Source organism: Ictidomys tridecemlineatus, chromosome 2, assembly GCF_052094955.1.
Source record: "Ictidomys tridecemlineatus isolate mIctTri1 chromosome 2, mIctTri1.hap1, whole genome shotgun sequence".
Taxonomy (NCBI): domain Eukaryota; kingdom Metazoa; phylum Chordata; class Mammalia; order Rodentia; family Sciuridae; genus Ictidomys; species Ictidomys tridecemlineatus.
In genome coordinates, this window is record NC_135478.1 from 202,789,618 (window position 1) to 202,811,166 (window position 21,549).

General features: G+C 40.1%; 1 protein-coding gene across 4 annotated transcripts in view; it reads right to left on the reverse strand.

The window, feature by feature from the left end:
- Nucleotides 1-10,104: 10,104 nt before the first annotated feature.
- The window catches only part of Cdk14 (cyclin dependent kinase 14), a 701,075-nt gene continuing 689,630 nt past the window's right edge, over nucleotides 10,105-21,549 (reverse strand). For all 4 annotated transcript variants that reach the window (XM_078040445.1, XM_005334679.5, XM_021732783.3 and 1 more), the window contains one exon: nucleotides 10,105-13,477. The gene's annotated coding sequence lies outside the window, so the exon portion shown is untranslated. The remainder of the gene's footprint in view (nucleotides 13,478-21,549) is intronic.

Genomic DNA, 21,549 nt, shown 5'->3' on the forward strand with positions numbered 1-21,549 from the left:
TGGCGCATGGGCTTTGGAGCCCTGAGCCACTATAAACAACGTCCAGCTAACCTGAAGCCATAGGCTTAAGGGACCTTGTGGCAAACCATAGTAAGTTAGAAGTGCTCTGCTCCAGGTGTTTCAGCTCCCAATTTATGGAGCCTTCTTCCATAGTCTGACACCAGATGTATGAGTAACAAAGCTTTAAGGTTGACCCAACCCAACCCTCATCTGATTGCAGCCCTCATGAAACATTCCAAGACACAATCACCTTGCTGAACTGCTCCTGAACCCTTAGCCCCTAAAAAAGTGTGAAAGATAATCAAAGATGGTTGTTTTAAGACGCTAAATGTTGGAGTTGATTTGTCATATGGCAATAGGAAATCAGAACAAGGGAACGTCACTCACATTTTGTTCTGTGTGAATGGAGAACCCTGGAGCTCTCCAGCAAGATGGTGTCATAGGACCCTGTGCAAAACCAGTGTGGGAGACTTCATCCCAGCTACTCTTTCTCAGTTATGCTCCTCTCTTCCCTGGCTTACTACCTCCATTCGGATCCATGTCATTGACTTCCTCTGACACAAGGCTTTAGTCTAGACCCCAGTAACCTGGTGCCTCTCAACATCCTCATCTCTGTTGGATACTCCACTCTATGTCACTCTGGGATTTCTAATACTGCCCCTACCTCCATTCTGGCACATTGTGTCTCAAAAGTCCACAGACGCCCTTCCTTTCCCATCCCCAGATCCTCCCTGTACTGTGGGGATGCTCCAGTTCAAGTTCTCATTCCAATTTATACAAAGAGCTGTACTTCATCTACTCCTTGGGCTTCAGGTTGCGTAAAATGGCAGCAATAGACACTGTCTCCCTTCGGGAAAACAGGGGAGAGGCCCCCACACACTCTACCACCAGTCTTGGAAGAGCTGCTTATACGCTTGCCCTGGAAACTCTACACTGTGATAGGTGGGGAAGACCAGAGGAGGGCTGGCTCAAGGTCCCTTAAAGCCCAGGACCCAGGCTGGGCCACTGAGGTCCTGATTAAGACAACGCTAATGTGACCTCACCCACTGAGCTTGTGGGTGGGTTCCATGTCCAGGCCTTCCTACTTCTCTCCCCAAGAACCAGCTACAGCCATCCTGTACCCATGAAGGAGAATGGAGAACGTGATGGAGAATTTTACATGGCTTCTCATTATCACCATGGCTTCCAGAAACTGATTCTCATTCTCTACAATTTTGTGGCTGCTGTTGTTAAGTTTGGTGGTGTTCCAGTGTTCATTGCTGAAAAAAGTTACAATCCTAATAAGGCCTGGAGGCTTGAAGGGACCCTTATAAGGACAGATAATTTCTTGAGTTAGTTACAAGCACAAAAGTGCCCAGTCATAGTCTCTGTCTCAGGGTTTAAATATGGTGCTGAAATCTATGTAAGGAGGGGAGACATTAGCTCAAAGATCTACTTTGTGGCTAAGGCAGTATAGGGCAACTGCATTGCACTTTTAGGGTTCAGTCTGACTCCCTATGTGACCAGACTAAGGTCCTAAATTTATCACTCATGGGTAGTGACCTCAAAAATACTACTTCATCTTTCGGGCCTAAGTGTGAGCTGGAAGAGTGGAGCATGCCCCCAGGCTTCCCAGCAAGCCCTGCCTCCCAACCAAGCTGCCAGCTGCAGGTGACACTCAGAACCTCAGAGAGCTGTCAGTGACCTAAATGGAAAGGGGGAAACACTTTACTCAAGATGGAACTGTACTTAAATTGTCTGCTCACTGGTCCACAAAAAGAAGGCCAAAATATCATAACCAGGTTATGAATTAAAATTTAGTATTAAATGATAGAATGAGCAATAACCAAGATCCTTAAATGACATTTATAAAGCATGTGCTGGTTCTCAGTTTCGGTAGCAATTGAAAGCAAACTCACACGCATACACTCACAGGCACAGTTTTCTTCATCCTACTGTGAATTCTCTTTATACTTGGCAAATCATTGACAGAGATGGAAGGATAATTTAGTCCCTCTCCCACAGGGTGTGGCTTTCCTCTGGGACCTCAGTAAGATAAGAATATTAGAAACACATGTCATAATTCTGGCTCCATAGTGGAGGTACATGGGTTCAGGAGTGCCCCCACTATTTCACAGAAAATGGAAAAGAAATGGGATTTTTTTTTTGTTTTGCTTTGTGAAGACACTTGCCAATAGCTTCCTCTCTATTTGCTTTCTTTGTGCCTAAAGCAAATCTCTCTGTGCTGCAGCTATCTGGGGAACACTGAATTATGCTAGGCACAAGCTATAGAAATGAGATGAGTAAAACAGGTGTCCATCCTTAGGGAGCTTAGCATTCCGAGGAGCATCCTCAGAAAGGTACTGCCCTGAGGAGTGACAGGAGGAGGTCAAGCTCTGAGGAAAAGATGCGCAGAATTCCCTGAGGAGATGTGTTATTTGAAAAATTGAGAGATACCTTGAATTAGATCACTTAGCTTTGATAGGGAAAATTCAGAAATTTGACATTTTTATCATGGAATCTGGGAATTGGGGCTGGATTAACAGAGGAGAGTGCATGGTGCCTCATCCTGTCTTTCAGGAAAATGTACCCATTTTTAATCCATGAAAATAATGTCTACACAGCTGTCTCTCCTGTTGGGACTGTGAGGAAAAGGCAGAGTCACACCGGTTCTCTACCTGCAGTGCCCAGCTCAGTGGCTGTTACCTGGAAGGCATTAACAGGTGTTTGGTGAAACAAACAGTGGTAAGCAACATGGACCAGGTTGATTGCTCCCAAAGCAGAGTCCAGATCATGCCATTTCTTTGCTTAACAATCTGAGCTGAGGTTCAGACTTTTGAGGGTCTGGATTCTAGTGTGTCCACAGCCCAGGTTTTTTCCTCTCTCAGTCCCTCCTGCCTAAACTAAGCTCCTTGATGTCTCCCTAAGGCACCCTGAATGTATCGCATTTACGTCTTTATTCAGGTGCTTCCTTTAACGTAGTGTGACTTTCTGCCTTACCTCAGTAGATATGTACCAAATGGTAATCCACTTCTGAAGTTCACTTTGGATGCACTCCCTCAGAGTCTGTTGGGAGAAACAACTGTGTAGATGTATTTTCACGTATTAAAGATAGATCTCGTGTGAGTAAACGTACACAAGTGGCACAGGAGGAGGTTGGGAGTTTTGCCTTGGTTCTGGGTCAGGGGCTGGGGTGAGAGTCGGGAGGCTGTCTTGGGAGAGACATGGGAGACTTTCTTAGGGAACATGGGTAGGTTTTCCTGGCAGGTGGAAGAACAAATGCAAACACCAAGTGTGAGGAGACCCCGTGCACTGCCCTGGTGTTAATTCAACCCTGACTCTGAAGCCTTCTCAGCTGAAGGGGAGTTGCCTTTTCTTTTTCCCTTGCATCCTATTTCACCGTCCCTGCCACCTTATGCCTGCGACTTTGGTCATGTGGTCAAGATTTATTGAAGATTAAGTAGTGATGTAGGACTAGAGATGGAGAGATGAAAAAAGTTTAGTTACTATCCTGAAAAACTTGGAATCCAGTGTGTAAACAAAAAACTTATAGTTAAAATAAAATGAAAAAAGATGTAATAATGGAGATTCTTAGAATATTCTCACTCTTTTTGTCAGTGCTTGAAGTTGTGTTCTATGCTTTAGTTTTCATTTTATTTTTTTGTGGTGCTGGGAACTGAACCTGGGGTGTGATGGAGCAAGTGCCTACTATTGGGATATATCTTCATTCCTGTGTTCTGTATTTTTAAACATTCTCTCTCTTTCCCACTATGACAGAAGGGTTGTTTGCCACATCTCCAGCACCGAGAGCAGTCTTCACACAGAATAGGTACTCAATAAATATTTGTCAAATTCTTTGGTATAGGATAACTTATTTCATTTTGTTTCTTTTTACAATTAACCCACAATGGAAATCTATGACTTTTTAAAAAATATATATTTTTAGTTGTAGATGGACACAATACCTTTATTTTATTTATTTATTTATTTATTTATTTATTTATTTATTATTTTTTTAATGTGGTGCTGGGAAACAAACTCAGGGCTTCACACATGCTAGGCAAGCGCTCGCTCTATCTCTGAGCCACAATCCCAGTCTGGAAATTTATGTCTTACTCATATGAAATTCCCAAAGGACCTTCTTGATCCTCTAATGGCTCCATTTAAGCAATGACTCTTGCACACTCTTAAACATGTGACTTTCACCTTGGCCATATTTACCTGTATGGAGAAAGAGCATGGGAATTGTCACAAGGGCTTGATAGACCAGTCCGGAAGTGGTGCCGTCATTTCTGTTCAAATTCCACTAATCAGAACCCAGCCACCTAGTCACATCCACTTGATAAGGGGTGTGGGCTCTAAAATTTGGTCTAGTTTAGGAGAAAACCCCTTAGCCAGCCTCTGCCACACTGTGTGAATGAAAGGATGGAAGAATAAAGAGCAAATAGAGATGGAAAGAATAAAAAGAGCAACCCCACAAGGGAAGATGGTCTTGTTCTACTCCACGGAGGAGCTGATAATGGGTGCATAGTAGAGGATGAGGAGGACATGGTTACAAGAGGAGGTGAGAGAGGCAAAACAGGAAACCACTTGGCAACCCTTGAGGCCAGAAGGTAAAATGAGAGCAGAGGAGAGTGGAAAAGATGAAAATTAGTAGGGAAGGAGAGACCATCAGACTGTTGTGTCATTCTCCAGAGCTTGGAAGAGAGAAAGAGCCACTGAAAAGTTTGAAACAAGAATATAGCTCAGGTGATTTGCAATTTGAGCAGAGTCTTCAGGTGGTGGAAGTGGGATTTGAGAGGGAAGCAAACAGACCAGTTAGGAGGTTATGTATCTAAACCTTACAGGGTTCCTACAGGGTGGCTCATAGTCATGACTGATCATTGGAACTACTTAAGGAAATATTGGAACATACCTGGATTGCACCCCACTACTGCAATTTAGTAGGATTGTTTAAAAAGCTCTTCAGGCCACTCTGGTAGTCAGCCAGGTTTAGGAGCCACTGCCTCAGCAAACCACAAGCTCCATGGGAACAGAGATCATTCCTCTTTGGTTCTTCCATAGAGCCAGGCAGTGCCTTGCATAGAATCCCAATTCCTAACATACAGTGTGTGAGTGTATATTATAATTATATTATGATACAATTATGTTCACATTGCTTGAAGGCTTCTAAGTAAGGCTTTCCTTCTTAGAAAGGAAAATCATATTGCCATTTAACTCTTGATTAATCTTCATTATCTTTTAATAATTAATTTGCTTTAAATTACTACATGTCTACTACATCTTGGGCACCATTTTTAAGCTCACAGACGTAGAGACTTAAGAAAAACAACAACAACAAACAAATCATGTAGGTTAGTATTTTCAAAATGATGTGGGAACCTGGAGGAGGGAGAAACTGTTTTAAGGGGGAGTTCTGGAATGTTTTGCAATAGAGATGGTTTTCAGGTTTTGAAAGTATGAACAGGAATTTGTCTGCTAGAAAAATGGGAAAGGACATTCCAGCCAGAGAGAACACCAGCATGAGGATGTCTGGAATACCCAGGGTCACGGAAGAGTTCGAGTGGCATGGGTGGAGGGTGTACTCATGGAGAGATGGGAGATGGGGCGGGAAAGGGAAGGGTCTAGAGGTAATGGTGTTGCTGGGAAACTGGTTCTCAAAACACAAGATAACAACCCCCCTGCCCCCAGACCAACAAACAAGACAAACAAAAACAAATTGATTGTAGAGTTTACCAATTTCTGGTTGTAAACACCCCCATCTGATTTCAAGTTATCAGTGATTTAAGAACTGACTCACAAAAGTCCCTAAATATTTAACAACTGATTCCTGGGAACCAGGACCAGGTGGTTTCAGCAATCCACTGACAAAAAGCTACTTTTAATTACAAGAAATAGTCTAAAAAGTGTTTCCCTTCCCTCAGCTTGGATCTGCCTCACATTGAGATGAGGACTGTTCCTGTAAGTTTTGAGTGAAGTGGGCCAGAGGAACTCATAAGAGGCCTCAAAGCTCATTGGAGCTAATTCTCAGATTCCTAATACCCATCGGTATTGCCCTGAGACCAAGGTAAGGGAGACATCTATTTTGATTCCCTTGCTTAAAGGACAGGGCTCTGACCACCTGCAGGCCTAGCCGTTTCCCATAGAAGGACCAATCCATGGCACCATGGCCCAAAGAAACATATCTCCCCCCACTCTGCTCCATGTACTCCAGATGTCTGGAACCAGGAATCCTCTCTGCTAATGCAGTCCTGCCTGGCCCAGCCTCCCTGAGGGTATTTAACCTCATCGCCAAAGGCTGGTCCAGGAGAGGCTATTTGCTGAAGGCATGGATAAAGCGGGATGCAGAGACTGGGATATCCACCCTTCCAACTTAGGGCCCCTCACATTGCAGATGGTGCTGGAGGTGGGAAGCAAAAAGAGCAGATCTCAGGCCTGACCGTCTTCATGCTGCCATGTTTTGTTGAAAAACTCAAATTTTTTTTTTGGTGAAAAACTCAATTCCAAGCCCAAACCTGGTCATCTTGGTCATTATGACGGAGGGGGGGGGGTATATCCTTCTCTCTCTCTTACCTTCATTTTATATATATATATATATATATATATATATATATATATATGTGTGTGTGTGTGTGTGTGTGTGTAAATCCTAGACTCTTACTCTTTTCCTGGTGGATGTTAGTGGTGGCCCTTGCCTACCCCATTACCAGGGCTGAATTCTAAAAAAAGAAGATATGCAAACTACAGCCCCAGGTTAGTTCCTGCCCACTGTATTTTATATGTGGTCTGTGTTAGGAATGGTCTTTATATTTTTAAATAGTTTTTAAAAATCAAAAGAGAGACAATATTTGATCATGTGAAAATTCTATGAAACCAATTTCACTGTAGACAGATTGTTTTATTGGGACACATCCCTGCTCATTTTGTCTATGGATTGTGCTCATTGATCTATCGGTTGCCATCCTTTTTGTACTAGGATGGCAAAGTGCATAGTTGTGACAGAGATCAATCATATGGCCTGGAGAGGGAAAAGTGTGCACTACCAGTCCCTTACAGAGAGCCTGGCAGCTGTCACCCTGAAGTAGGAGACAGGCAGGAGGAAGGGAAGAGTGTAGCTGTTCCCACACTGGCTGCATCAGAGAGTCACGTGTGAGGTTCCCCAAACAGACCAGGGCCAGATCCCCTCCCTTGAGAATCACCAGTGCCAGGTCCCCTCTTTTGGTATTCTTACAATGAATTTGTCTGGGGTGGAGGTATTTTGAAAACTTCCCAGTGATTCAAATACAAGTCAGGACTGAGAGCCATTGGACTAAGGGAATGGATTCAGGAGTCGGAATTTCCTAAATATTAAGCAAGATAATCACAAGACTTTCCCCAAGGAGCCTGCTTTTCCCCAAGGATCCTAGTGGATCATATGCTTTCTTTGGGGGAAGCAAGGTACCTGTTACTACAGTTGGTTAAAGAAGGAGAGAGGGAAAAGAGATTGTTTCTCCCTGTTGTATGATTTATAAAGCTCAGTTTTATTTCAGCCTCTCTCTACCCTCAAACTGCTGCTTCAGATGTGTCCCTGGACTTCCTTGGTATTGTCTGTTATCTGTCCGGCAGGCGCACCTTGGGTTGCGTATCACACGCCTTTTCAGGAACCCCTGCTGGTTCATTTCTCAGGATACACCCCAACAGGGAACCCTTACCCCATCCTTGCTATGTGCCCTCCAATAATTATTGGTGGTCTTGCAGGGAAGGAGAAAAAAGACAACTCTATCAGAATCCCATTCTCTACTAGCACAGTTAGCACCATTGGCAGAGGATGCTCCAGGGCTGCAAGTGTGCTCTGAGCTATTATTGTGCCTGGCTCTCTCGCAGCATGACTCAACGCAGACAATATAGCACACCGAGAGCATGGGGGATGAACAGTAAATACGAGGCCTTGGATTTTTTTTTTTAATCTTGTCAGTTTTCCCCTGATTTGTGTCCTTTATCCTAGCCCCCTGTGCTATATAAGCTTCTCAAAGCTAATGCCCATAACGCCGCCACCCACTGGTAGCAGCAGGCTGCTGGGCCACTGTGGGGTTCTCATTGCAGAGACTTACAATGCCCACCATTATGCAGCGACTGTACGTGTTAACCCAGTGGCACAAGGTTGCTCCAACACCTTCCCCTCTGGTTTCTCTTTACTCTGGGGGCCAACAGCAACTACAGGAGTGCCGCCCTCCTGACTCTAACTTCTTGCCTCAGCCAGCACACGTCACACCCTCCAACCTGCCAGAGTTAGAAGAGCCCCTGCGGAAAAAGACAGAAATGTCCAGTGATTGTGGAACTTAGAGGATGCTTGACACCTTGACTGCCACATTTAAAAAGTAAAAGTATTTCTCAAAGGTATTTCTTTGGCCTCATGCAGATACCACCCTGTTTCTTTTTGAATTCATGTGATTAAATCAATGGAGACGCACAGTTGAGTTCTAAAATCGGAGCTTGCTGCTGAGGCTGCAGGAGTAACTCAACAATGGGCAACTAGCTGTTTAGAAGTAAAACGGCCATTCCGTTCCCTTGGAAAGCCTCCTTGGAACAAGTTACTCTTTCTACACTTGCATAACTTTAGTCAGTTTCCAGGGTAATTTATGGCTCCCATTTAACTAAATTTGTATATTATCTCTACCTTGGCTACTGTGAAGTGCACTTCTTTTTTGTTTTAATTTTATTTACTTGTTTTAATTAGTCATGCATGACAGTAGAATGTATTTATGCACTTTGATGTATCATACATTGGTAGAATATAATTTCTCATTTTTCTGAGTGTACATGTTGTAGAATCACCTTGGTCATGAAGTCATATATATATATATATATATATATATATATATATATATATATTATATACACATAAAGTAATAATACCTGTTTTGTTCTACTATCCTTTCTCTCCCCACATCTCTCTCCTCCCCTCCTTTCACTTCCCTTTACCTAATCTAAGGTAACGTTATTTTTCTCTAGCGTCTTCCCCTTATTGTGAATTAGCATCCACATATTAGAGAAAATATTTTGCCTTTGGTTTTTTGGGGGGAATTGGCTTATTTCACTTAGCATAATATTCTCCAAGTCTATCCATTTACCAGGAAATGCCATAGTTTCATTCTTCTTTAAAGCTGAGTAATATTCCATTGAATATATATACCACATTTTCTTTTTCCATTCAACAGCTCGGTTGGTTCTATGGTTAAACTATTGTGAATTGGGCAGCTATGAAGTGTACATCTCTGCAGTTTCCTGTTGTGGAATTCATTGGTGGTGGCAGTGACCAAAAATGCACTAGACTTTGGCACAGATGACTCAGTGGTTTGGGAGGAAAAAGCAGCAGCAGCTGAGGTCTGAATGAGTGGAGTGGTGTCTTTCATGAGCTGCTTATTAGCATTTTTAAAGTACCAAATAGCCAATCTACAAATTAACTATATTTGGCATGACCATCATAAGCAATTTGTCAAATCATGGGGGTTTGTTTGGAATTGTGACAGATCTGACAAGAAGGTGCTGATAGAAAAGGTAATGGTCAACCAATGTGTCCCGGTCAATCCACACGTGGGCTCCCAACATTGCCCTGCACACTCAGGTGCAGACACCCCGGAGGTGTGTGCAGGGAAGTGTGCTAAGCTCAGTAAGAGAACAGTAATGTTTCTGAGTATGTGCTTGCTAAAGCTTTGATTTGTATTCCGTGGAGGGTAACCTACTTACCTTATCTCAGGATATGTACAAAAAAATAGAGAAAAGACAATAAAAGATAAATAGGATTTGTCATTAAACAAAACCAGATAGGCTCCAGATGCATCTGAGATGGGTAGAACATATGGTCAACATCATGGAGGGGCCAGGGGAATTCCTGCAGCTCACAGATTTGTTCTGCACTGCCCCTAGTCTTCTACCTAAATTTGGCATAGCAAATCAAGGAAAGGGGAGGATTTGCGAGATTCTTGGAACATTCTGGTTAACTCACTCTTTCTAAACATATTGTGTGTTTGGTTCTTATTTCATTCTTTGAGAATAGTGTGTCCAAGAGCTTTAAGACAATGTTTCTTTGATGCTGTCTATGATCTTATTGGGCACTCATGAAGAAGATGTACCAAGGAGAGTATGGAGGTTTTGCTATACTTTTATTCCATATCATGTTACAAGGAAACAACAGTGACAGCTGACAAACCATTACATCCTTCATAATACAGACAAATTACAATTGGTAACAAATATGCAACATGTATTATTCCATTCTCCTTACTATATGTCACTTTGAAGTATAATAGTTTTCTGAATGATGCTACCACATTTCTTAGGTACCAACTTCGTTAGAAAGTACACATCTCAGTGCATCATACAAAAAAAAATAATAAAAAGATAAAAACAAATTTTTTTCAAGTCCACTCCTGAACTGAGAATTTAGATTTTGTATGTCCCTCTAAAATATGCTGCTGTGGGAAGGGGAATGAGAATAGGAAATTGCTTATGTTATTTGAGATTCTTAAATTTTTCTTTTGGTGTATGAGAAGACTTCAAGGCAGTAACATAAGTAACATACATAGTTTCTTCTGCCTACAAGCCAGTAAAGGAGATGGAAGTTATGCGCAATTATGAGCATATTCCTATGTATAGGGGGCAGGCAATAATCTGCCCCAGTATGTACAGCCTAAACATCCTCTTATATAACAAAGATTACAAACCCAGTAATATTCACAGATGAGTATCTTATATAGATGCATACCTAGGGTACTGGCTGTCATATACACACAGAGGAAAGGATACTAAGAGGCTTTGCTTTTTTTTTTTTTTTGCAAGCCTGGAGGCTCCCCTGGAAACTTTTTAATCACTCTTGGGAGGTAGAATTAGCTTCTCATCCCTGCTTCATGGATGGACAGCCACTCTGCCTTGGACCTTTTTTTTTTTTTTCTGAGCATTTAAATAGGTGTTTTCATGTCCTATGTATCTTGTATTTTTAAGTCAGTCAAACTGTCCCTGTCCTTTCAGAACACTGTGTGCAGTGATGTCATGGCGATACCATCACTGTGTTAAGGTATTTGTAACTCTTCTTACCAGCTCTTCAAATTCAAGCTATTCCTTCATATAAAAATAACCTCACAAAACATCCCAGTGCTTTCTCAATAGTATAATAACTCTGTTAATGAACAGTCTGTATTAATTTTCATGACTGCCCTCAGAGAAGGCAGGAATGAAATGCAGGGGAGGGAGAATGTGTCTGCAAATAGAAAAGGAGAGAGACAAAACAGAACTTTGGATTTCGTGTATCAGTGGCAAGAATGGGGAACTCAAAACCTTCCAACTTCTGATCATCACATTTCTGTAATGACAGATTCCCCTTACATGCACACTGAGTGGTATTGTTTTACTTCCCAGAAGAAGTTGTCTATACAAGAGCACAGATCTCTAATTAGCCTTACATTCCTATTGAAGACTTCCAACAGTGAATATTTTCAAAATTCCAAGTTAGAAACTTATTAAATACTAAGATTTAATCAGCAAACTCTTAATGTAAACTTAGTAAAATATAAAAATTATGACTCTACCCCAAATGAATGACTTAAAACAAATCACAAGGAAGGCTGCTTTTCATTAAATGTCAACTTTTCTCCCCATATTTCCTTTAAGAAATCCTAATATTAAGTATACTTTAAATTGAAATACTTCTAAAGACTTCCGGTGAGTTGGAATGAATGAAAGAGGAATGAAAAGGATTTCTAGGCAACAAACAGAAAAACACTCTAGCTTTGGGTGTCTTTTGCTCTCTTTCAAACCAATCTGTAAATAATTCTTTGCTTGGCATTTGTAAGTTTAAAAGAAGGCTACATTTGGATGAGTTAGGACCCTTGACATATCTACTTGCACTTTACTCCAGAGATAATACCATGTTAGGGTTTAGGAATGCTGAGTCCACTTCCGTAGAGATTTCGGGTTTGTAGAAATGCTTTTCCCTCACCCAACTCTCAGGAAGCCCTTGTCTATTTGGATCATAATTCCTAGTTTTGATTCTAAAAATGTGTGACACATTTCAAGCTTGTAGTTTCTCCTTCCTTCTGACATAACAGGAAAATGTAAAACAATGTATGTGGAGGTATTTTCATGGGAATTTGCTTAGAGGAGCTAAGTTCATGCTTTAGATGAAGTTTAACTGCCCTGTGGCCTCAGTATTACTGGGATTCAGCAGGAAGGCCCACCCCATGTGAGCTGGCCTGCCATCAGGAGAACCCCTCCATATCAGAGCACTTTGTACCCTGAGCACTTTTTCCCCAGGCTCCCAGACTCACCTTCGTCCTCCAAGGTCCTCAACTCCTTAAATAAGGGAAGTGAAGCCTTTCTTTCTTTTCTTCCCCCCCCCCATTTTCACCTTTAAAGCAAGAATCCTGCATTGTTTCTAAAACCTGCATTTGAACAGTTATTCCAGGAGCCTCTTTAAAGTCAGGTACCCTACGATGCCTTTCAATCAGCTTGGAATGTTTTTTAAAAATGTAAGTCAAAGGTGCATTGCTGTAACTGAGCAAACTTTTGACTCTGGGTAATTCTGTAATTTGCTTTGCAAGTGTTCATTAACCAAGACTGCTTCCAGGGCCCATCCATACAGCCTTTTGCATCCAAGTTTTAAACATTCTGTTCCTCATTATTTTCTCCATTTAGAAGATACAAAGTGTAACAGAATGGATGGGGGAAAATGAGATGTTGACAAGACCCAGGACACATGTAAAAAGTTACCACAATAGAGGTTGAAAAATAAGCAATTTCCCTTAACTTCCTTCTAAATGCTTGGTACTTGCTGCTTCATCTTCAACCTGCTTGGAAAACAGTCACGCTATGTGGCTTGAAAATGCTAAGCAGATCCAGTATCCTATACAAATGCACAGTTATTTCCAAAGGGGGAAAAAAAAACACACACATTTGCAAACATCCTCAAAAGGTGAGCGACAGGTGGGGTCCCACAGTCTGGGACCATGCTGTCTAGTCAGTCAGTGAACAGGGGTTTGCTTTAGCGAAAAATGTCCTTCCTAGTGGTTGCAAAATGTGCACTGCTCTCAAAGAAAACACACATTGTTTTATGCCACTGTGTGGCTTTCAAGTACAGACATTACTGAAGAAGTGTGAACGCCAAATGTGTTGTCTTAATGTATTTAAAACATGGCTGGTGAAAGCATAAAAACCTTTACAGAGATGCTGGGCTGCAGAGGGAAATCAAACAAAATCAAACACAAAAGACTGAAAAGAATACATGCCATGTATCAGGAAGCCAAGCTTAATCTTCACATAGTTCTTGGAAATCACAAGGTATCCAAATGCGTGCAAGGTTTTAAATAAATTGCAGAGAAAACAGGGTCTTGCCAGCTTCAATTTTCTCGTAAGTGAAATCCACCGCAGGGAGCGAAAGGAAACTGATCCATGATTCCCTTCACATTATTGGCCACTTCGTTAATGTTTTTTTTTTTTTTCTTCCCAGATTGATGACAACTTAATCCTGGGAGGAGGAAGAGAGAAAATTGTTTTATATATGTATAAAAAAACTTACTTCATTTATTTTTCCTAAATTACACAAGACATCAAAATTGGTCAGGCCACAGCGAGCTCACCAGGGTTTTTCACAGCCACCCGAAGCACATATATATTTGAGGTAGAATAGTTTCCTTAACCAAAAAAATTCTAATATAATAAACAAATGTTCTGATTGCATTTTCTTCCCTTAAAAAATAATTTAACTCCATGAATTTAAGTGGTCTAACTTCCTTTAGATTACTTAAGAAACAGAAACTCAACATATTTCCTTTCCCAAATCATTAGTAGTACCACTGGTCTTAATTAAGGCCCTGTAGCATCATATACACCATTTAAAGGGCATAACATTATGTTCACTTTTATGAACATAAAATAGAAAAATGGATCACATACATGCTTTTAAAACAAATCAGCTGGATAGAATTCCTGAGCTGCCTATTACCTGTTACTTTGGTCTCAGTAGAATGAGAAGTGACCAGAGTGACCTGAGCTGGCAGACCCAACATCCTGCACGGGATGGTACCTTCCTCATGACGTCTGCCTAAAACTTGATAAGTGATTGGTTCAGGAAGCAAGAAGGAATGTTCCCTGAGTGTCTCTCTACCCTTCATTTTAGCCCTTAAACATCTTTGTTGAATCTCTAGGATGGGAAAAGAACATTTGGCCAGGTTAGGGTGAGAATCCCGGGTTCACATCACACAGCCTTAAGAATTGATCCATCAGCTCCACTGTGTCTCAGAACCCACCCACCAGGTTTAAAAGCTAGTTCCTGGCCACTGAGTCCTGGCCAGGCCTGCCTGTCTCCATCTACATGGCCATGCTGTCATCCTCCCTGACACAGAGGCAACCTGGGAGAGAGTCTAATCTCACAGGTTTTGACTTTGTTTGGAGACTTCATAGTGCAGGTGCCCTGCTGCCTCCAGTGGCCGCACCAATAAGGGCACCCTCCTGCATGGCAGTAACCTGGCAATATCTTGACCAAGAAAGTCAAAAGTTTCACTCATACATTAAGAGCCATCAAAACAGCACATCCCTACTCTCACTCATTTCTCCCACTTATCATGATAATTTTTCAGAAGGTTAACCTTCCTTTTTTTATTGAGATGAAATTCATACAACATAAAATTAACCATTTTGAAGTATATAATTTAGTGACATTTTGTACACTCACAATGTTGCACAACCATTGTTCCTTTCTAGTTCCACAACATTTTCATCACTCCCAAAGGAGACTCCATATTGTTTAAGCAGTCATTCCCCAGTCTTCCTTTACCCCATCGCCTGGAAACCACTAACCATCTTTCTGTCTTTATGGATTTACCTATTCTGGATATTTTATATAAATGAAATCATAGAATATGTGACCTGGCTGCTTTCACTTAGCATAACATTTTTGAAGTTCATTCATATTGTAGTATGTATCAGTTCTGCATTATTTTATATGGCTGAATAACATTGTGTGGATAGACCACATTTTTTCATTCATTCATCAGTTAATGTATATTGGATTGTATCACTTTTGGGCCATTGTGAATAGTGATGCTATGAACATTCAAGTACAAATGTCTGTTCCAATGCCTAGTTCCAATTCTTTGGGGTATATACCTAGGAGTGAAAATTTCTTGGTCATATGGCAATTCCATTTTAACTTTTTGATAAACTGCCAAACTGTTTTAAAACTGTTTTCCACATTCACTGCACCATTTTACATTGCTGTCAGCAATGCAGAAGGGTTCCAATTTCTCCACACCCTTGCCAATCCTTGTTGTTTTCTGCTTTATTTTTTAAATTATAGCCATCCTAGTGTCATGAACTGGTTTGCATTTCATTGGCATTAATTTACATTTCTCTAATGACTAGTGATATTGAACATCTTTTTATGTGGTTATTTATTTATTTTTTTGCCATATAAGTGAGTATCTGTTTTGGACAAACATCAAGTCTTGCTCTTTTTAAAATCAGATTGTCTTTTTGTTGAGTTGTAGGTGTTCTTTATGTGTTTTGGATATTAATCCCTTATCACATATATGATTTGCAGATATTATCTCCTATTTCATGGCCTGCCTTTTCTGTTGATTTTGTCCTTTGATGCACAGAAATTTTAATTTCAAAGTCCATTTTATAAATTTTTTCCTTTGTTGTTTGTACTTTTGGCGCCATATCTGAAAACTCATTGTGAAATTAAAGGTTATAAAGATTTACTCCTACATTTTCTTCTATGGTCTTAATAGTTTAAGCCCTTACATTTAGATATTTACTCCATTTTGAGTTAATTTTTACATATGGTGTGAGGCAGGGACAACCTTCTATTCCTGAGAGTTCTATATGTATAATGACTGTATCAGTAAACAAAAGCCTTTCTCTTTGGTTTCTGAGAGAGGCCTGGGTATGAATGGAAACCATATATAAGCCCTTTGATATCATTAAGTCCAAACTTCTCAGTTGTTATCTCAAATACTTGCTGTTTTGTGGACATTTCTTTATTTGGCTCACTTGGACATCCCTCACCCCTGCCTGGTTGCCCAGATATGCTTTTTTCAAGTCATTTCTTTCTTTCAGTTTCTTTTTTTTTTTTTCTTGAGGGCGGTACTGCAAATCGAACTCGGGGTGCTTAACCACTGGGTCACATTCCTACTCCCTTTTATTTTTTTTATTTTGAGACAGGGTCTCACCAAGTTGCCTCATTAAGTTGCTGAGGCTGGCTTATGCCTCAGCCTCCTGAGTTGCTGGGTTTACAGGCGTGTGCCATTGTACCTGTCTATCAAGTCTTAAAGAATCTACCACTGTAGAAAATAATTCCATGGAACAACCATCTCACCCTTGTTCTCCCAGGGAAATGGAGAACATTTACCCTTCCTGTACCTGCTGCTCCCATATTAGCACACATTCTGATTAGGCCCTATCTTTCTTGAGGCCGATGACATCAAGGAGAGACAGCACTTGGCCCCACAGTATTTCAGATCCACTGGTCAATAGACACTTTATCCAGTTCCAACCCCACTACCAATCTCGGACACATTTTATTCAGAAGATGACAAAAACTTCCTTTTCCTTCTGTGTTACTTAAGCAGAAGGCTGCCTAACCCAGACATCTACTCTCTAGGCATAGAGTTCCTACAACAACACCCAAATGACAGGTTTGGTGTCATTTAATTTGGTGTCAAATAATCAACACAATGGAGAACTGGTGCCCAATTGACCTCTTGACTAGGACTTGGTTTAGTCCCTTCCAAGACACTTCCTCTCAAGAAGCAGTAAGAGGGCAGATGGCATCTTTAGGTTCTTAAGTTTAGGTTCTTTTTGATTTTGTTGGCCTATGTTTCCCAGATCGCAGCTCAGGCTTGGCTTAAGCACTCAATAAATAGTTGTTGAATGAACAGGAAGGGGAAAAGGTAGAATCTGAAAATATGGAAGTGGAAGATGTTCTCAGACTTGGAGTTAGTTCCTTCATGGTGCCTTTACTGAGGGTGAGCACCGTGTTTCTGTTCCTGCGTGTTGCTGAAATTGCTCATACAAAGCAGCTATTTATTGTAGCAACAGTGCCCAGTGACAGTGTTGGGTACAGAGCAGGCCATCCATAGATGACACGCCACCAGTGGAGAATGGTGGATAAGATTGACACCTTCCTGTAGGCCACACTTCTTTGTAGTTGTTGTTTTTTACTCTAATTCTGTTTGAAAGAAATGATTAGATTTCCAATACATTTGATTTCATGTAATACTAAACTATGATGTCACCATAATCAATACCATGTTATTATCTGTTGGATTGATTTACGACTGTTTTTTTGCTACCAATGATATTCGCACTTGCCTTCTTCCTGATTCTTTTGAGTATAATTGCTGGGTTAACTAATGGCTAACTTAGGGTGAAAGCAGAATTGGATAATAAAGGATAATAGATAATAACAGTAATTGGATAACAGTGAATGCAATGATTATGGTAAGTCCATTACTTAGATTTGGTTCTGACATTAATGGAAGAAACCAATAATAAGAAAATAAAGGAGGTGCCAACCAGAGTAAGACTGCTGTCTCTGTGAGATGACTGAATAGACCACATTGTGCCACCTACCCTGCCTAATACTGTTCACCAGAGCATGGGATGTCCCTCATCCTTTCTTGGGCAGCATCAGCTTCAATTTTTGATAAACACATATGAGGTAGATCAGTTTATTGCTAGAAAAAGTATTTTTAAAATGTAAATGTAATTATGCATTTGATGGGTAGGGAATTAGGTGGAAGGAAAGAAATTATACTACTATCACAGGGAGGTAAAATACATCAGGGTAAATCTTTCCCCTTATGTTTGATTGATAATTAAAATACATTGCCTGCACAATACAAATGAACAGTGACTATGAATTATAAGCTTAACTATGTGCACATACACTCATAGGTATATGATCATAAGATTAATGGATGCCATTTTTATCTTGCTTTCAGCTTTTACAATGTTCTTTCTCTAGAAATGAATGTTTTAAACCCGAAATTGGATTCAATTGATAAAATCCTTATTCAGAAATATCTACATAGAGCTTCTCAGCTATAAATATTAATTAATTGGATTGCTGGTACCCATAATGCAACTTTGTTCTGACCCATGTGCCCTATGAACTAGATATTTTTTGGATTCAATTTTCTTAAAACCAACTGTCAGCATCATGTGATGGAGGAGATGAAAAATGAAAATGAGCAGTCCCGCTGTGCAGGTGGGTGACCTGTGGGAGACAGTCTGCCTGGTAGGATTTTTACACGAACCATCAGACACAGACCAATTGATTAGATCATCTCATACCCGCCACCAACTAGGCTCAAGAGACTAATTAGAGAGAGTACTGCCTGCGCAGGCACCCCATTGACACCTAATTTGCTCAGCCAAAGCCTTTGGGGAAAATGTATTATCTCTGCAGCTGCACTTCATGCATTTCTGATTTGAGGCACAAGCAAGGAGTGCTTCATCACTCTTTTGAGCAAACTGAATGTAGAAGCCCTTAAGTGCTAAATGCAAGCAAACAGACCCAAATTAAAAATGGGCCAGGCTCTTTCTAATTCCCTCTGTGTGCCCTGATAAGTCTTTGTGTGTACACACATACACACACACACACACCTACACAAATGAGTGCGTGCATACACACACACACACACACACACACACACAGAGTTAACATACCAGAGGGACACCAGAGCCAAGGACCCAGCTCAGGGCACTCCGGCATGATCAGATGCCTGTTTAGCGCTGGCCTGTTTACCCTTGCCAAGGGATTGTGTTTATTTTATTTATTTATTTTTGCTGTTCACTACCCCTCCTCAAAGTATTCTTTTTTTCTACAGGAAGACTCTGGCACATTCCCTCCTCTAAGACTCACTGGAGAGAAGTGATTATTTTGATTCCAAATTAAAACAACTGTAGGGTTTCCTTTCCTTGCCTAAATTGTGAACAGGATATTCTTCAGGATGTATGTGAAGCTGTAGGGTAATCCGCTCCTTTCTATTGCAGAGACTTCTTTGTAAAGAAGGAAGAAACACAATTTGAGAGAAAGGAAGCTCCCTCACAGCAGCACATGTGGTTTAGAATTATAAAATTATTAGGTTCTCCTCTAGAAATAAGTGAATATCACTTGACCAAGTTTGGCTTTATCTGCTTCTGTCTACAGTAAAACTAAAACTTTCTCAAATGTAGAATTCAAAATACTGGTACATAGGAGGCATTTAAATACAGGTATGTAGTTAATTACATGCTTTAAAAAATAAATATTCCAAGTAATGTGGAAAAATTACGATGGCTTCATGCCAAATCTAGAGGATATGGGGAATGAATTTCCATAGTGCTAGAATAAAAGAAAAATCAAAATTTGCTGAGGATTTGCTATGCTGGTATTCTGTAGAGGACATACTGATTTTGTGCCTTTCCACTCACATGTTGGATGAATTAGTTTACCCATGTGTTCTGGTAAATTAAAATTTTGTTTTTTAATCTTTCACATTTACTCTCTTCTGAAGAATCCAATGAAGAATTTTAAAAACTCATTTTAGCAGTTTGCTTTTAAACCCAGCATTCAAAATTGGATTTATCTGGGCACCAGACAGATAGTGCCCAGCAGGCAGCAGGGCCAGTGTCTTTCTGAGGGTATGTGGAGAGTAGTTGTAGGACAGATATTTGAAAACAGTTAGCAAATCAGGGTCTTGATTAAAATACAACTCTGTAGAACTTAATCTGATTTTGATGAGAGCAGAAAGTCCAGAATGCTCCTCTCTCCTAAGTATAGTATCAACCAGGTTTCACATGAAAAGTGTTCAGAAAACAATCACCCCTACAAGGCTCTGACACTTTGAGCTCTTCTGCTTAGAATACCAAGAAAAGTAAACAAAACAATTTTTGTGTGTGTGTGTGTGTGTCATTCATCTTTGGGTTCAGTTTGCTACCGTAGAAAAAGAAAGTTTGCAGGTAAGGTCCGTAAGTAAGCCGTAAGTGCCTAGCCAAGTGCAAATATTAATAAGTCATAATCAACTTTTATACTGTAGATTTTATATCCATGTTGGACTCAAAATGGTAAGTTTTAGACTTCTCACTGAATTCACAAAATCTGAGGTCAGCTTAACTTCATAATTTTTTGAGTGAGGTTGTTAGAATGTGGCTAACGAACATCTGAATCACTGTTTTTCAATTTCTCTGAAACTACTGTGAGGCTCCTGGGGGGGTGGGGGGGGTGGAAGGAAGTGGCATGAAACAGAAGGAAGCAGAAAATTAGTAAGACCCACTTCTGTAAGTTATTTCTGATTTATGTAATCATGCTTCTTCCCTCCAAAAGAGAGCACATCTTTGAGACCAGCAAGATAATATTAATTAAAATGAACACAGAGACAGACAGGCTTTGTTTTAGGCTTAACAGAAGGTCCATCATTCAAAATGGCCCAAATCCTTTAAGTTGAAAGCTGTTTGGTAACATCCATATGGATGCACAATGAGCTAATTGCAGCAACTCTGCACATTTTAAGCTTTATGCCAAAGTGGTGATTTTAATTAAAAATTTTCAGGCAAAGCTGTAAGTCTAACATTGCAAAACAAAGCATTTCTCACATGAGGAGATGGACTTAACATATCATTTTAATAATCTTCATTATCAACAAACATTTATTGAAATCCTCATTAAAGACCAGGCATTATAGGACGTGTAATTAGCCTACATTTAAAAGAATGATCTATTTTAATGGTGAGTCTATTGATTACATCAGATTTATGCAAATGTAAAACACTGGTCATATTTCAGACAAATACAGACAAAAAGAAAGCAACCCTGAGACTATTTACCTCAATGAATGCCAAGAAGGTGTGAGGAAATTCCTGATCTAGGTCTTCTCAGAACCACCAAGGCACATTTAATCTTTCTTGAAAAAAATCATATATACAGTGATTTTTTCTAAATAATTTAATTTGTTCTAATAGTTATACATGATAGTAGAATGCATTTTGACACATCATACATAGATGGAGTATAACTTCTCATTCTTTTGGTTGTGCATGTTGCAGAATTATACCAGTCATGTAATCATATATGCACACCGGGTCATAATGTCAAATTCATTCCCCTACCCTTCCTACCCCCATGCCCCCTCCCCTCCCTTCACTCTCCTCTGTCTAATTCGAAGCATCTCTATTCTACCCTAGCCAAGCTCCTTTATATAAAACTCGGCCTATGGTTCTTTGGGATTTTTAAAAAATTAAATATAAATAAAAGAAAACACATTTATATGTATATATTTATGTACATACAAAACTGGGAGGTTTAAATAGCTCATTGAAATCATTTTAATGATGTGATCTTAAAAAATTAAATATATGAATATATGTCAAGACATATGTATAAAAACTGTTTGAAATAGCTCACTGAAATCATATTAATGACAGGCTTAATAGAAAAGGCTTCACCAAAGGTGGCTTATTCTTTTCAAGGATTTTACATTATTTGAAGATTTATTTGCTTAGCATACCTTTATAAGTGACTGGCTCCCAAGTGGGTATAAGTTAATTAAATAG